The sequence below is a fragment of the Rhinolophus hipposideros genome (genome assembly GCF_964194185.1).
Source record: "Rhinolophus hipposideros genome assembly, chromosome: 7".
Taxonomy (NCBI): Eukaryota; Metazoa; Chordata; class Mammalia; order Chiroptera; family Rhinolophidae; genus Rhinolophus; species Rhinolophus hipposideros.
The window spans coordinates 90,200,776-90,219,379 of NC_138053.1; positions in this window are offsets into that span (position 1 = coordinate 90,200,776).

Genomic DNA, 18,604 nt, shown 5'->3' on the forward strand with positions numbered 1-18,604 from the left:
GGCAACAGTTGTTTGCCGCTGGGTGGCACCTGCCTTGGGAGACACTTTGCGGTCAAAAACCTCTGTGGAATACTACAAGGAAAGTCCCTATTTTAGGGGTACCCATTGCGTGGGGGGAGTATTAAACTCCCTGAGAAGCCCTAAATAATGCTGAAAATAATGATAATAATCTATAATAATCTATAATAATCTATAATGATAATAACCTATATATACTTTGAAACATATAGAAGCAAAAATGTAACTAGGCCCTCATGGTAGCCAGTGTTGCAGACTTGCATGCAAATGCCTAAATCTGGGATCCTTGGTATACGATACATGGGGCTTTTTTATTTTCCTCTTTTTTTTTTTTTTTTGCCAGAATGGCTATAACAATTTCCCTCTCTGTGACTTTGGCCTAGGCCTAGTGATTTGTTTGGCTAATAGGGCAACAGCAAATGTGACACGCACATAGATTTCCAATTCCTGTGCATCAGGTCTTGCCTTCGACTTGCTGGGCTTAGAGTTCTGAGACCCCCATTTGAATAAGTGTGAGCTAGACAGCTGGAGAGGCCACGTAGTGGAGAACTGAGGTGTCCCAGCCGACGACACTGTTTTTAAGCATATGTGTAAGTATATCTGTAGGATAAAAGCCCTCAAGTGGAACTGATGAGGCAAAAGGTATGCAGAATTAAAATTTTAAAAGATACTGACCACCTTCCTGGAGATTGTATCAAAATGATAGCACCAGTAACAATATAGGATGTGCCCTTTTCTTCAAATTTTTGCCCACTCAGTGTGTCGCATCATCTTACCAGCGTGATAGGTCAGAAATGGTATCTTATTGTAATTTTAGTTCACAATTCTCTTAATTCGAGGTACATTTCTTTTCATGAGAAGAAAATTATATTTTCTTTTCTGTAAGTTATCTATTCATAACCTTTGCCCATATATATAAAATTATTGGTTTCCTCTTTATTGATAACTTATAATGAATCAATAACATTTATAATAAGCATTGTATATATTTATGAAATTAAGGACATTAAGCTTTTACATGAGTGTTGCCGATATTTTTTTGCAGTGTGCTATCTGTCAGTTGCCTTTGAATTTTGTGGTAGAATTTTTTTAGTCGCTTAACCAATTTTATAAGCAATCTACCTAGACCAGAATCTACCTTTGAAGTTCCCTGTCTGGGATTTAGCATTATAAAGGATATATCATACTCTGGGAATTTAGATTTAATCTATATTTTAAAAATGTTTCCTAGGGGCCGTGCATACCAACATGCCTTTTAGGCAAATCTGAAAATTCTAGCAGCCACCAGCTTGACAGTGAGTTGATCTTTGAAAAGATTCTTCACCTTAGATGACAGAGAACATTGCACCGATGGTATAGGAAGAGTCTACATTTAAAATTATTAATAGTATTTCCTATGAATAGTGTTTCCTATGGGGAAACATTTGCTTTCATGTGCAATGAAATTTAAGAGTAGATGAATTCTGTGAGATAAAAGATCAATGAGGAAATGAAAATTTCAGTCTGATATGAATACACCTGAGAGGCAGGTAGAAATAATAACTGGATGAGATAAGAAAGATTGAAAACAGTGTAAAGATAAAATAAAATTACAGAAGTCAAATGTCATTGGAAGATGAATAGATACTGCAGAAAATGGATTTATTAAAATGAAACAGACCCACAGATATCTTAGATACATAGGAAAGAGAGACAAATATAAAAACAAAAAGAAAAGAAAGAAAAGATGAGCCAAAGGAAATGGAGGAAGAAGGGCAGAAAAGAAGAGCTGCTGACCTTGAAGAAGACACTAGAAGAAATGTAATTAACAGGATAATGAAGACGTTGTAGCATTTAGAGTTCTTCATTGTAAGCTAACACAAACAATTGTAGTTAATTGAACCAGAAGAGAAATTTACTTAAAAATAGTGGTTAGCTCACAATATCTCCAAGAAGGTCCCAGAACTAGGCTTGGAGTCTAGGGAACCCATAATCATGCAGATGAGCAGGCAAACAGTGGGTATCTCTGGCAGAAGTCCTAACAGCTGGATCTGGAATGCTCCTACTTCACTATTGTGCCTGGGACTCGGATGGAGGTGCCCAGCTGCTGCCACCTTGCATTTTACCATGACTTTTGTTTCAAAGTCAGCAGAAGTACATCTCAGTGCATATGCATGCATCTTTGTTTTTAATTTGTTTATTTTTATTAAATTTATTGCGGTGACATTGGTTAGTAAAATCATATAGGTTTGAAGCATACAATTCTATATGCAATGAAGCATACAATTCTATAACATATCATCTGTATATTGCAGTGTGTGTTCACCAACCAGAGTCAGAGCTCCTTCCATCACCACATATTTGACCTCCTTTTCCCTCTTCTACCACCCCCGCCCCTTACCGTCTGGTAACCAGGAAACTATATCCTACATATGAGTGAAAGATAAGCATACATCTTTTATGTACCTGTATCCCAGTGGTTAGGAAGGCAGTGAATGTGGTGTGTGGTTCCCATATTATGGAGAGGTGCACAGACTTTCCCAATTCCAACGGGAGATTCTTAAACATACAGAAAACCTAGTGACAGCTTCTAGAAAATAGAGTACAATAAAAGTGATGGGATATCACTTCCAAGATTAGGTTACAAAAGACCGATCTTCCTCTTGCTGAGCTCCTTCTGGCTCTTCTCAGTTGCTCCTTTGATGAAGCAAGCTGCCATGTTGAGCTGACCACCTGTCAAGGAACTGAAGACACCTGAGGCCAACGGCCAGGGAGGAACTGAGGCCCTCAGTTCAACATCCTGTGGAAGAACAACGTCCTGCCAACAACCGCACGAGTGAGCTGGGCAGCAGATCCTTTCCCAGTTGAACCTTGAGATAGTTCAGTCCTGACTGACAGCTTGATTGCAGCCTGGGGCGATGCAGAGGCAGAGCTCACCCAGGTGAGCCACATCCAGATTCCTGACCCAGAAAAATGGCGAGATGACATTTATTGGTGTTTTAGCCCACTACATTTTAGAGAATTTCTTAAGCAGCAATAGAAAACTGATTTAAAAAAAAAGCGAAAACCCAACATCTCTCTTAATGTTTCTTAGGTCAAGAGTTAACCAAAACTACAACTACTGATTATTTTGGGAAAAAGAGTAGCAATGCAAAAAAGTCACCTATCAAACATACAGGTGAGCTTTTACTTCTGACTTCAAGGGTGTAGTCTGTAGACCAATGCCTGGGTGAGAACAACCAGAAAAGCTAGATACATTGAAACAAAGATTCTGTTGGAAGGCTCCAAAAGCTGCTCAAGCAGCTTGGACTTGACTGGCGGAGCTTCTGGAGAGAAGTGAGTTTACTGGGTTAGATTTCTGCCACGGCTGGGAATTGGGGGGCTAATATCCCAGATAGCAGGAAGAAGGTGGAAGCTGGGAAATAAAGTACTTCCCTTCCTAGCCCTCCTCTTCCCCCTAAAGACCATTCGTAGGTGCAGTGTACAGAGCTCCTCAGGGGCGGGCCCCAGGGAGGAGCAAGGCCACTTGTTGGCAGCCACCTCAGTAGGTCCGTTCACATGAGTCTCCCATCTCCCCTGGTCACCCTTCTGGTGCCTCACTCCTACTTCTGGGAATGGTAATTCCTAATAAAGTAATAGCTCATAAGCCCTCTGCCTGAGGCTTTGCTCAGTATTGAAACTAGATTCAAAATAAGTAAATAGAAGTAAACTAAAACATTCTAAGACACCAGCAATAATTAATTAAGACACATAATGGAAAAAACACCCCATAAGTTTTATTAGGTTATGTTTTCATTATCAGTTCAAAATGTTTTTTAATTTCCATTGTGACTTCTCCTTTAGGACTATAGGTTAATATATGTGAAGAGCTTAAAAGGTACACAGTAAACACTATATATATGTGCTGGCTTTGACTATTGAAAAGCATAGAGATACACGTGTTCATACGAAGGTCTGATAATTAAGTTCGCAAACTTGTTGCAATGATGTTGCTAATCTTTTTTGATGTCAGAGGGATTAGTCATTATGAATTTGTCCCAACTGCACAAACAGTTAACCTAGTTTACTATTTGGAATTACTGAAAAGGCTGCATGAAAAAGTTAAACAAAAATGACCTGAACTTTTCGACAACAATTTATGGCTCTTGCATCACGACAATGCACCAGCTCACAGGGCACTGTCTGTAAGGGAGTTTTTAGCCAGTAAACAAATAACTGTATTGGAACACCCTCCCTACTGACCTGATCTGGCCCAAAATGACTTCTTTGTTTACCTGAAGATAAAGGAAATGTTGAAAGGAAGACATTGTGATGACATTCAGGACTTCAAGGGTAATACGATGACAGCTCTGATGGCCATTCCAGAAAAAGAGTTCCAAAATTGCTTTGAAAGGTGGACTAGGTGCTGTCATCAGTGCATAGCTTCCCAAGGGGAGTACTTCAAAGGTGACCATAATGATATTCAGCAATGAGGTATGTAGCATCTTTTCTAGGATGAATTCTTGAACTTAATTGTCAGACCTTGCGTATCTATACACATTTAAACATACAGCATTGTAAGTAAAAGACAACTTTTACAATATATATCACAGACAAAATAATAACAGCTGGCATTGATGGAGTGTCCCATACATGGTCTCTGTATGACAACACTATGTACTGTTATCCACATTTTGCATATGAGGAAACTAAGGCACAGTGATTTGTCCAGGTCATACAGTTGGTAAGTGATGGAACCAAATTTTGAACGTAGACAATCTTACTGTGTAAACAGTTTTAGAATTCTGGTCCAGTTTTACATAATGAGAGGCATAGTAATCACTTGCCCTTCTCAAACCCTATTAATATAAAATAAGAAATATTTTAAGTAAATTTATGAGATATTAAAATGCCAGTGGGGGTGCCAAGTGCATAATAAAACAGAAAATTCTGGAACACATAAAGCAGTTGGTAACAGATTGATAGTAAATGCTAACAGAGATGAGAGACTATAATCTTACTACACTGTAACTTGAGCTCCAAAAAAATTAGCAGGGCCAGGAAAGCACACTGGCCATGGTGGCCGGCCAGATACTGAAAAGGCAATAGCTGAGGAAGAGCTGTTTTGTCCCCAACTCCACCCCCCCCCCCCCCCCCCCCCCGGGAGAAGCTGCCTCTGGGATTGATTCCCACACCACTGGCATGAAGTGAAAGTTCCAGGAATGGGCCCTGGGCTAGAGATGCAAGGTTCCTTAGGGTCCATGTTCCCAAGGCCAGCAGTAGGGATGGGGAGATCTCACATCCACAAACTTGGAAAGCCAGTCTAACTCTACCCATCCTTAGATAACTACATAGTTTGGGAGGAAGCCAAGATCTAGAACCTATCTCAACAAGCACAGCTAGCAGCCCCTTGAAATTCAAAGTTCAAGGTGAAGCTATCTGAAACACTCAAAAAAAAAAAAAAATACAGACTCCTACTACATTAGAGGAGAGTGAAGATAGGAATTTAATGAAACAGATGTGGACATAAAGAACACAGAACTGGTCATGCCACAAGCAAATGTGTGGAGAGCAAAGGCAGTCAGAGCAGCAGTAGTAACATTGTAAATGCTATTATGGAATTAACAATGTAACCATCTGAAAATAAGGACTCTTTATTTCAAAAGAGTGACTGCAGTTTGGTTTTAGATTTGAAGTTTCTATCATAAATACAGTTATGGCTTCTGTTTCATACTGCTTGGCCCATCAATTCTACTTTAGAGATTTTTTTTTAAAGGAAATAATCAGTAAAATGTAAAGAAAAATTTCGGTATTGATTATTGATGTTTATACAAACATTGATAATAGCCCTTGCCCTCCCCTTTGCCCATAAAAACAAAACAAAACAATATGCAAAACAAAGAGCAAAGAAAAGGGGTAATGACCTAAATGTCCTAGGAGAGCATGAACTAGTGGTCCATCCGTGTAATGCATGCTGTCTCACCGTTAAAAAGTATATTTCACAAGGTGTGAGGAAATGATCAAAATACTCTGTCAGGAGAGTAGAATCCCCTCAGTGGAGCCATCATGTTTGGGAAGACAAGATGGCTTAGTTAATTAACTAAAGGCAATCTTACTAAATATCCTAAAGGCCAGCTTGTGGAGAAGACTTCTTATGTTAATGGCATTTTTGGTCGTCAAGGCCCATCCTCTTCCAGGCATTGGTCAGTCTCTTCTCGGGCTGGCACTCCCATCGCCCTGACTGAAACCCATCTTAAGGTTTCTTCCTCTTTGTCTTCTCCAGTGGCTAGGAGCTATAAAATTGGTACCTTCCTCTATACCCCCCAGGCCTAGTAGGAGAGTTTGGGAACAGATCTCTACCCTTCTTGCCCATCAGAGAGAAGCGGAAAAACTGAAAGGAAGTATTTGCACAACTAAGGTTCCCCTTCTAGCTGAGACACCTCTTTGACACCACCTCTGTGCATTATTATTCCAAGCAAGACTCTGGCTCTTTTCCTCCTCTCACAACCCCAACCCAGGGGAGGTTACTGCCGTGGAGAGAAAGCCCCTTTGCTACAAATGCGCGAATTTGTTATTCCTGGGTGGTAAAATGAGGAATCACCATTTTCTTCTATTTTGTTTTCTGTGTTTAACAAAATTTCAACAAATAGCAGGGGAGGAAGAAGAATTTCCCCTCTACCCTTCTACCGATGAGACCTACGGATGAGACCTCCTCTGTAATAAAAGAGACTAACAGGAGAAAAGCAGGCAGAAACCTAATAACGTGTACCTCCTGTATACGTGGGAGAGAACCAGGAAAACTAAATCATTGAAATGGCCCACAACGTCACCTTAAATGACATCTTCAGCTGAAGACAAAAGAAAGATGTTAGGGTGGGGGTGGGGGTGGGGTGGGGGGTGGGGAGTGGGGTGGGAAGGCAAATAGGGAAAGGAGACCAGGGAAAAGCACAGTAAACAAGGGTAAGGTTGTTACGCAGATTTAAATCCGTGCCTTCTCCATTGATAAGAATTTCTAGAGAGTTTAGAATTATCCTTCTCTTCCTTGTAACAGGGAGGGAGACACCCTTACAAATGGAGATTTCCCTTATAAATGTAAATATCCCTTTACAAAGAGTAACTTCTTAGTTTTCAGAGATTTTCCTGTATCTGCTGTTTCTGAAAAATAATCAGTTCAAGATAATCCTTATGCCAAAGAGGCATAGTTTGAGGTGGTATGTTGTGTTCTTCATATACAAATGATAAAATTTCTAGAAATACAATCAATGTCGTATTAAAGATTTTCTTTCTGTCTTAAGAGTTACTAACACAATCACTTTGAAGACTGGCGATTTCTTCTGCGTGTTTTTGGTTTTCAACCCACTTTATTAGGAAAACATTTTCTTATACCAGTTGGATTTTTTCTTATCATCACTACCACCTCTCCTAGAAATACAGGTCTCACTCCCATTGCTATCATCAAAATAAGTATTGTTGTTTAGTACATGGATTTCAGCAAAAATTATATAAGCATGTCCCTTTATTTTAAAACTTAAGTTACTGGGAGTTCGTCATTTTTCAAGTGTAATTTTTAGTTTCCATAAAGCTAATCTTAAAACCAAAATATCTTTTGAAATCAGGAGAACGTCTGTTCATTGAGTATTGAAAATTAAGCCGAAAGAAAGTCACTCTTACTATTTTGTTATGCGTTGCCCCTTGCACATGCATTACTTTTAATCTGCTGTAAATTAGCGTGTTATTGTGAGCATATGTCCTTGTATTATGCATAGCTGGTCCAATTAGTCTTTGGGTCACTGTCCTTTTCTACCAATTGTTTCTTCTTCTTTCAAGATTAAAAAAAAAAAAAAAAAAAAAAAAAAAAAAAACAACAACAACTCTAATATTTAACTTCTCATTTTTAACTTCTGAAACTTTTTAAAAATAACATCCTTCTTCGTGTAGTTTATCATTTTCTTTCCAGGGTTGCTTTTAAAATTTTGACTTTCTCTGCTACACTCAGATCTTGGAAAGAGTTTTGCTGTTATTAGGGCAGGGGTTTTGTATGTTGGCACTACTGAAGTTTGGGGTAGATAATTCTTTGTTGTGGGGGGCTGTTTTGGGTATCATAGGATGTTCAGCAGCATCGCTGGCCTCTACCCAACTCCACGCCTGAAGTCCCACCTCCACAATGTTGTTGATGTAGGTGATGTTGGATCTGCTGGCAGTTTCTGAGTGTGGGCCAGGATCTTGTCTCATGAAGCTGAAGAATGGATACATGGACCAGGGAGAGGCAACAAGTTTTAAAAAGAGGATCGTTTATTAGAGGCAGGAGAAGAGGTTGCAGCTCCCAAGCAGGAGGGGGTCCTGAATGGGGGGTGTCCCCTGACTGAGGCAAAAGCTCTTACTTTTATACCTTCCCTTGCCTGCTTGGAGAAGGGGACTTGTTTGAAGAAGGGAACTGGCACCTTCTAATGAAATTCATCTACCAGGTTTGTTCTGCTTGCCCATCCTAAAGGAATTAGCAAAGTAACCTACTCTTATCTATCAGATCTGCTCCATTTGTCAGGCCAAAATGAATTTTATGATTAATCTCAAGGCCTTGTTACATTATGTCCTGGAGCGAAGGAGTGATTTCAAAACCTGAAGTTTTAGGATATGACCGTCTTTGTTTATTCCACCAGGGACTTCCTTGTCCAGCTAGGGACATGCTAACTCTCCTGTACCACTGTGACAACCACAAATGTCTCCAGACATGGTAAGTGTCTCCTAGAAATGAGGATGTGGGGCGGGAGTGGGAAAAGTTGTGCTCTGTTGAGAACCACAGAGCTAATGAAGCAGGAATATTTTTTGTGAGTCCCCAATGGATGTCAATGACATTGGATTTGTCGACAGTTTCTGAGTGTGGGTCGGGATGCTGTCTCGTGAAGCTGAAGAAACATGAAAACACGGACCAGGGAGGGGCAAAAAGTTGTAAAGGAAAATAGTTTATTAGAGGCAGGAGAAGAGGTTGCAGCTCCTGAGTGGGAGGGGGGGGACCGGAAACTGGGAAGACCAGTGATTGAGGTAAAAGCTCATACTTTTATACCTTCCCTTGCCTGTTTGGGGAGGGGGCTGGAGCCTTCTAAAAGAATTCATTATCAGGTTTGTCCTGTTTGCTCATCCTGAAGGGATTAACGAAATAACCCATTCCTGTCTATCAGATCTTTGTCCTGCCAGAAGGGATTTGAGATAATTTATTAACCTCGAGGTGCATTCTCATATCTTTGTCCTGGAGTGAAGAAGACATTCCAGAACCCAGAGTTTCAGGATACGGCTGCTTTTTGTTTATTTCACCAGGGGACCCCCCTACCCCCACTTAACAACATGCTAACTAACCTGTCTCACTAAGGTGGGTTTTAGGCTTGTGTTACTGGTTTCAATCATGATTTATAAATGAATTATTCTCTAAAATATTAAAGTGAATAGGCTTTTTGCAGCAGGGCATTTTTTTCAGACAGTACACAGATAAGTGACTAGGAAGTGTCACACTTACTCCACTCAATGTCCCTCCTCCACTCTTGTTATTTTTCTCTCAGTCAGTGGAATCAAAAACAATTCTGAGTGTTGCTATGAGACATGTTCTCAATCTCAACAGGTCAGACATGTAACGGGGCAACCCCTGCCACCCCCATCCTAACTCTCCCTACTATTCAGGAGCAGAAATGTAAAAATGTAGATGAAACTCAAGTTTACCTCTGTTAAAAACAACACAACAGGCCTCAAATGGAGTCATTATGCTAAGCCCCATGTCACCAAACTGAGACTTACAGTTCCTGGTCTCCTAGTGTCGCTCGGGGCGGCCTGCGAGGTCTCAGCTCCCGCTCCCCACATAAGAAAGCAGGATATGGTGAGGCCAAAAAGGAACACCCACAGAGCCATAGATAGGGGAGTCATACCACTATATTCTCGCAGGCGGCACTATAGTCTCACTGGAGGCTGGATCCACACCGTCTGCAACCCGCCATCCTAACTGTAATCCGCACTTGCCAGCCCAGCCACCATCTTCTTGCTAGCCCCCATTTTCTCTGCTAGCATAGCCACGGCAGTTATATTAGTGGCCAATGGCTCACTGGTTACAGCTGATGGCCAACTAGCCACAGCTGATGGCCAGCCAATCACAGTTGATGGCCATTTACTACCTGAGCCAGCACCTTTCCACGTGAGGCTCAGAGCCTGGAAACTACTCTCCTGGCTCTGTCCCCACACCTAGAAACAGATCTTAACCCGTCAGTCAGGAATCACCTCATCAGCACTAGTGAGGTCATCTGCCTGACAAGCCCCTGCCATCCCCTGAAGGAAAGTGACTTTGCAACAACCAACTGGCTTGTTTGCCTTGCATAACTTCCCTGGTCCTGCTTCCTCTGCCTGTAAAAGTCTTTCGTTTCCTACAGATCCTTGGAGCTCCTTCCTCTCTGCTAGATTAGATGCTGCCCACTTGGAATCAATGTTTACCCAAACTCTTCAAAAAATCTTAATATGGCCCAGTTTATCTTTCAACACTGCTCTCCCACATTCATTGCAGTGTTATTCATACTAGCCAAGATATGAAACCACCTAAGTGTCTGTCAGTGGATGAATGGGTAAAGAAAATGTGGTCTATATATGCACAATGAAATTTTATTCAGCCTTACAAAAGAAAGAAATCCTGCCATTTGCAACAACATGGATGAATCTTGAGCACACTATATATATATTAAGTGAAAAAAGTCAGGGGGAGAAAGACAAATGCTGTATGATCTCACTTACATATGGAATCTAAAAATGTTGAACTCGGAAGCGGAGGGTAGAGGCGTGGTTAAAATACTGAGATTTGTTTGTTTGATTTTGAACTGGTGAAGCTACATTGATGATCTTAGCCACCTGTCGCAGCACAGGTTTCTTTTCTGGTCTTCTCTGGAAAACAAAGCGACAGACAAACCCAAGGAGGCATATAACTGAGTGATTAAGGGGAAAGACTTGGGAGCTACACTGCCTGGGTGCAAAGGGAACCTCTGTCCCATGCTAGTTGCCTGAATGGGCACCATTCATCTTCTCTGGCCTCACTTTCCTCATCAGTATAACCTGCTTCATAGCACTGTGGGGAGGATTAAATGAAGTAACACTTGAAATGCTTGGAATAAAGCCTGACGCAGTAAATGACCAATCGATTTTAGTTATCATTGGTTAAGTGCAAAAGAATGGTTCGTGTAGTTGAAAGCTCATCTATTTTTAACATAAATCTTCTTTAAAAGTGTTACAGCCACTTCATTTTTCTCTTGTTCGTTATATAAAACTTCTTTGAATACCCATTATATAGTGACGCATGAGTATTAAGCACTGGGGACAAACTATACATTTTATATGTATATAAATAATCTGGCCTCCAGTAACCTTGTGATCTGCTGGTGGAGAAAGGCCAGAGAGTAAGAGGAGGGCGCTGGTGGCGCAATAGACTAGGGGCCGCGCCTTGGCTTGCGGGTGGAGGGAGACCCGAGGGCTGCCCAGAGGATGGCACGTGTGAATACTTTTTAATTTGGTTATTTTTAAGTGGTAAATATTTGTAAATAACAATATTGAAAGGGAATGTTCTGAACACGCGTCTCATCATTCTTTAACTGTTCATGGAGACTCAGGCCCTTCATTGTGAATGTAAGGGATGGTCATGTGCTATGCAAAAAGGCAAACATCCCCATTGGCTTACTAAACTGCATGTAGAGCTGTTTGCTTTTTTTTTTTTTTTTTGCTATCATTATTTGGGTTAGAAATTTTAACTTCCAGCCCAACTCTGCTTATCTACCACTTGTTCTCCAGTCTTAATTAGATGGCACATTTTGGGCCAGGTGTTCTATTAGGCCAGAATTTAAGAGAATTGTTCAATAAAATTTAAAGAGCTGTCTTCCTCCCTGTGGGAACAGTATATGGATGAGCTCAGGCAGCTGGCAGGAGGGGAAGCCTCTAGAGAACACCTTCTGCCCCACCAGAAACAAACAAACAAGAAACAAAGATCTAATGTATTTCCAACATGAAGTAATTAAAATTTATTCAACTATTATTTTTCTGTAATTTTAAAATTCAAGAGTTACCACCTTAGTGCCTCTTCTTTATAAGGCATGTTGTTTCAGGCAATGATCTGATCAGCTTCCTACATGAACAAAATTGGTTTTATTTTGTTGTACTCCCTCCTTCCCTTTCTCCCCCATTTTTTCTCCCTCTCTCCCTCCTTCTCTTCTTTCTTTTTTCTTTATCCTTTTCTTTTTCTAATCCTTCTTTTCTTCTGTCCCTACTTCTCCCCTTCTTTTACCCAACAAGGAATTGGGGGTTTTCTATCCATCTTTCCCATTCCATGTATTATAGAATAGATAAAAAAATGATGATCCAGATTAATTAAAGATTTATTTCCCCAGCAAGCAATGCTTAATGATGTACGTTTATTAAGACATAACTAATCTGAGAAAACAAGGCACAATAATTGATAATAATAGTAATAATAATAATGATAAAAATAAAAGAAGAAAAAGGAGAGGGAGGGGGAGGAGGAGGAGGAAGGAAGGAGCTAGAGCAGTTTGCTCTTAAATGGACTCTTACTACTGAGATTTTTAAATTATTGGGTGGGCTTTCTTTGGGGGGAGGGCTAGACTATTAACTATTTCCTGAAGCTGCTTCTCTGCTTACATTTCCAAATTTATTACATGTGATTTGCTGTGAAAAGGGAAATTACTAGGTAAGCATATTTATAAGGATTATGTTTAACATCAACTGTAACAGATCTAGTGGTCTTACCTGCCAGGAAAGTGGAAACATTAGTAAATGGATGTGTATGCGAATGTGTTAGGTGGGCTGCAGTGGGCTGTTGGAGGCTGATTTGCATATTTCCTGGTTCTTAGGTAGTTTTGGGTTACATTTAATGGAATAGTGACTTGTTGGTAATTAAATGGTTTAAATTCTTCTTACAGTGATATTTTTCCAACAGAAGATGTATTCCACTTGTGGTATTTCAGTGTGTATGTAGTAGGTTCACTTTTATCTTACTTACCACTGTCTTCATTTTTTATGAACCTGGGTCATATCTTCTCTCACCCTTCCTTGTCTCTATATACTTCATTCTTATGTCTAATACCCACAGCAGTATCTTTTATGTTCATGCTGTTGTTAGTAGCTGTGATGGAGTACTTCTGGCACACTTCTGTCTAGCCTTCAAAGCCCAGCTCAAATGACCCACTCTGAGAAATTGTTTTTAGAATGAATCCTCTTTCTCATGCAGAATTGTTTATATCTGTACTTCCCTTACACCTTTTGTCCGCATAGTACAACTCTTAACCTGTGTAACATTTATGTCTACGTGCTCATCTTTGTTGGCTTGTGGCTTTTCTAAAGTCAGGTCCATCGATCTCTCAAAGTGCATTACCAAAAAATTGTCACTTGCTAATTGTTGATTGCACAAAAAGATGATGTTTTTATGGTTTGCACTCAATCCCTTTTTGATGATACCTATTGTGGGGTCCACTCACTCCCCCACAAATACACCAACTTCTTGGGTTCATCTTTATATCAAAGATTGTTTTCCTTTCAATGTATTAACTTATGTCCGCTTATTCAAAATGCCCTGCATTTGAAAAGCCTTAAATAGCTGCAACTTATAACTCTTGGTTTTGCATTTCAGTATCTTTTAGAGTGTAGTTTCATGTTGTTGGCTCAGTTGGGAGGGGCTAAGTTGGGGAGTTCAGCTGGACAGAAGGAAGGAGCTGACAAGTACTGTAAATCATATGGGTTAGAAGTCAAATTCCAAGATGTGGGGAGCGTTGGCATTTATTTGCATCTGTCAGTCCTTCCTCTGGAAACTTTTCTCTTCCTTTGTGGAGTTGCTCCTTACTCACCCAAACCATGTACTTTTGTTGACAGCACCTTCGGTTACTGGTCAGCAGCTCACAGTCCAGACTTTTCCTCCAATTTCTAAGGTCTGGAAAAGGGGTGGGATATAAAATTTGTGATCTGGTATAAACATGGAGCTGCCCCCTCTTCTTGTTTGAACAAGGTCTCTTCTAAGGCAGAGGGGAGCAGACCAGTGTTCCGAATCTACACAGAAGCCCTTTGAAAGAAGTGGATACCCTCGGATTCTATGGGTAGAGCAACCAGGATTCAGGCCAGTAGCCTGCTCCAGCCAAGCTCCAGCACAGCATACTTGTCTGTTTCTTGCTTTATATATCCATTCTTAGAATGGCGGTGAAACTGTGCAGGTGCCCAGGTGGGTGAGGGGAATATCCCGAGGGAGAGTGGGCAGGGAAAGGGAGAAGAGAAAGGAAACTTGGGCATTTCACTGTGCTTATTAATTTCTAATTGATCCTTAGGGGCTCTGATAAAGATGTCCATAGAAGAATTTGTCTCTGACTAGTGAGTTCTCTCTGTAATAAACTAATTTTCTACTCTCCGTTCAAACATCATGAAAGCATAGCTATCTTTAAGTTGTTATTTATATGGCACTTTATGAATAACTTTTTAAAAGTATGTATTATTTCTTTTAAATGAAGATTTCAGTTAATGTTTACTTATTTAATCCACATTTACTGAGCTATGACTAATGTCAGCTATCATAGTATATGCTTCAGACAAAAGGTTCATTAAACAGACTCAAACTCCAAGTAGCTTACAAGGGTTGAGGCGGGGGAGGTAAGATAAGTGCATAGCTAACCACAATGCAAAGCATAATATGATAAAGGTCAGAAAAATGGCATGTGAGTTTGGTAGAAAAATAGATGATTTTCAGCTGAGGGGAGTCAGGGTTGGCTTTATTGGAGCTCCTTCTACAGCTTGGGTGGCCCTATCAGGTCATGCCGATTCAATTGCATTCTAGATGGCAGTCAGGTTAGGGATATCCAATGGACACAGCAATTCAACATACTTGTATGTCTTCACCCTGTCAGGTAAAAAGCCGTTCAGCATTTGCAAGATTCAAGGCAAGAAAACTAAGGGAGAACATAATGCTTGGTTATTTTTTGTAATTTTTAAAAAATGCAATATGATTCTTTCCAAATCAAACATACTCAAGATATTTTATTGTTTTGAAGGTCCTCAAAGCATTTTGGGGGAGACTGAAGGAAGCACTTTTGGCAGAAATTAGGAAGCTAATTATCTCATAGTTTTGATGGTATTTGTATGCAGTTTGGATATCCACGAGCTTTCGGAGGAGGTACTAATTCTTGGAGATATGTCAGGTCAAAGGAAGTTGGTGAGCATCAAGGAACCTAGTACGGATAGAGAGGGTTAGATTTGGAGGCCTCGAGTGCAAGAGCCAGGAGGGAAAGGGAACAATGGAGAGATACAAGAGGCAAAAAGAAAGAATGAAGGAAAAGAATGGTACCAAACTTACGGGTAGAATTGACAAACGCAGAATGCAGTGGAGTGTAAAATCAAAGGAGGAACGTGATGGATCAACAAGATTGGTCAGGTATGGAGACCATCCATCCATTTTCCATCACTTTCCCTTAAGACCAGTGGCATGAATTTTCAAATAGCTGATGTATTTGTGAAATTAAAGTCAACCAAGACTTTGACTTCACTTTTATATGGTAGCAAATGACTAATTAGGCAGCAATTACAAATTACTAAGAGAACAGAATACTTTTAATTTGAATCAGCAATGACAAAAAATATTTTGCCTCACATGGCGTGCATGAAAATGCTGTGACTGTATCCTTTATTGTCTTACAGACTGCATTCCCACTTGGGAACTATGGTTTAACCAGCTGCACAGCGCCTTAAACACAGAAGCTGGCTAATAATTACCAGCTTGATTGTCTGAATTATTCATGTATTTGTTCAATAAGTACTGGTTGAGTAACTAGTCTGACTGGCACTCTTCTGTCGTGTTTCTCCAAAAATAAGACCTAGCCAGACAATCAGCTCTAATGTGTCTTTTGGAGCAAAAATTAATATAAGACCCGGACTTATTTTACTATAAGACAGGGTCTATAATATAATATAATAACATAATATAATACCACATATAATATAATTAATATAATATAATATAATATAATATAATGTAATAATACTGGGTCTTATATTAATTTTTGCTCCAAAAGACACATTAGAGCTGATTTTCTGGGGAAATACGGTAGGCACCGGGGACAAAGCAGTGAACAAAGTCTTTGATGAAGCCAGTGTTCCAGTGGAAGATTAGATGAGAAAAGAAGCAGATAAAATATGCACAATATGTAAATATATGATGTTGATAGTAAAGCGATATGAAAAAGAGTAAAACTGGGCAAGGGTTAGAGTTACCATCAAAGTGGAAGATTCTAGTTCAGACAGGAAGATTAAGGAAAGTCTTTTGGTTGAGGTGTCCCTGGGCAGAGATCTGAAAGAAGTGAGCCATAATAACTGGAAATGTGAAAAGTGGGTGCACTTGGAAAATTCTCATGGAGGTCAGCCTGGTAGGAATGAACAACAGGGAGGGGAGATAGGCTGGAAAGGAGGATATGGAGATGTCTTCACAGATATATCCAGGAGCTAGACAGAACACTTATAGGGTGTGCTAAGATTTTTTGATGTTGCAGGAAGTGTGATAGGTAGCCATTGGTGGGTACAAAGCAGGAAGGTAACATGAATGGACTTGTATTTGAATAGGATCATTTTGGCTGTTGTAGGGGATGGATTCAAGAGTAAGAAACACAGTCCCAGGAAGCTATTTTGATAGTCCTGGTACACCATGAGGGTGGTTTGAACTGGGATGGTGGGGGTAGAGGTGAAAAATAGTAATGAAATTTGGAGTATGTTTTGAAAGTACACCTGAAAGAATTTTTTGATACACAGAATATATAATATGAAAAATTAAAGTCAAGGATGACTCTAAGGATTTTAGTTTAAGCAACTGGATGAATGAACAACTGGTTTACTGGCATAATGAAGGCTGGGAAATGCCAGCAAGTTTGGGGGTCTTGTTTGCCTTTGGACTGGGTTAGTTTGAAATGAGTCTTAAGTATCTAAGTAGAGTAGTCAAGGAGATACTGTGATACATAAGTCTGGAGTTCAGTGGAGAGGTTGGAATAGGAGATATAATTTGTGGACTTGTCTGCACGTGGCATTGTGTTGTGTGGTGTTGACACCACTTTATTCCTGGTGTACAACAAGCTACATACTGTATTGAGTACTCACAGTACAGATTGTCCTCCGCTGTTCTCTTTAAAAATGCCCCTCCCACCCACACAAGATAACCTGAGTTCTTCATTTCTTTTCTCTGTTATTTGAGGACAACTAAGAATTCTGTGTATTGTACTCAGTGGCCACAAAGACAAATTAGTGCACTGAAAAGGTGTCAACTGAACAATTATGGAGCATCTGGAAGGGCTAAACTTAATAGAATTGGAAAGCAATTCTAAAGAGCTCCCTAGGCTAACTCTCCTTTTGTTTGGAGGACACATCAAGGTCACCATACCTACTTTAGCTTCAAGGTCATTCTGAAACCATTCTGACCTAGTGTACCCTAGATTGTTTTCTATCTAACAACTGAGGTGACTGCAGGGGACACCTCCAGAATGTGGTCACTAGGAAAGTTCAAGAATATCTATTAACATCATTAAAGAACTTTTGGGGACATACTTGCCTGAGCCCCTCCCACTTCTCACCTATCATTGGACTCAACTCTAGAAAGCCCTGATGTTTAAGAAAGAGGTTTTGCACCTTCTTAAAGAAAAGACCTCTTTTAGTTAAGGGTACATTTTACTGTATGTGTGTGTGGAGGGGTGGGGGGTAGACATGAGAATGGAGACTTTTCAAGCATTCGTTGTAATATTTTTCTCTCTCCTCATTTATACAGGTTGAAGTAGGTGGGATGTGCCTTTCAGCATTTGCTCAAATTGACAGAATTGCCTCTCATTCATTTTTCAGTTGGTGTATGCACATCAGCTGTTGTACGGCTGTCAGTGGCCGTGGGCCCTCATGTTCTTCCTCTGATGTCTGTATTTCTATCATTTCTTCCACTCGGGTGTCAGCAGCTGACTGTGGTTCATCCTTTGTTTTCCCCCATTGTTCTCTATTTTTATGGCAGAGGATGAAGTCAAAGTTACAAAGATGTTTCTCCTTGATCCACTGAAGACTCACTGAGTTAACTGAAGGTCATGAACAAGTTCCCGGTTTTCAGGGAGAGGTCAACTTTGGCGGTCACAGAAGCTGGGAAATAATGTTTTTATGGGGCTACTCACCATATCCAGGAAAGTTAATTTTTTTTTTTTTTATACTGGAGCTATTTTTCAGAAACAATCAACTGAGAGGACACAGTTAGCATTGTGGCCATTTCCTCCTTTATCTATGTGACTTTGCTGTCTGAGTCATTCGGCATTGTTTATACAGAAGCCACAGCTTTCATGCTGTCCTTCAAATAATGTACTTTATCACACCTGGTAGAAACTTACTAGTCATAAATTGATTTAGGGGATTAAAAAAAACAATTCAGACACCTTTTAATTCACGAACTTAGGACCAAGGTTTGTGATTATCTTAAAACTGTAGCAATATAGAGACTTGTGCAATGTCATTTTGACAGGTGAAGACTGTGAATGAAAGCCTATCTACAACCACATTTCTTCAATGTGATAAGTTCCTAGGACATTCAGGGATTATTATTTTAAAAATGTGCTTG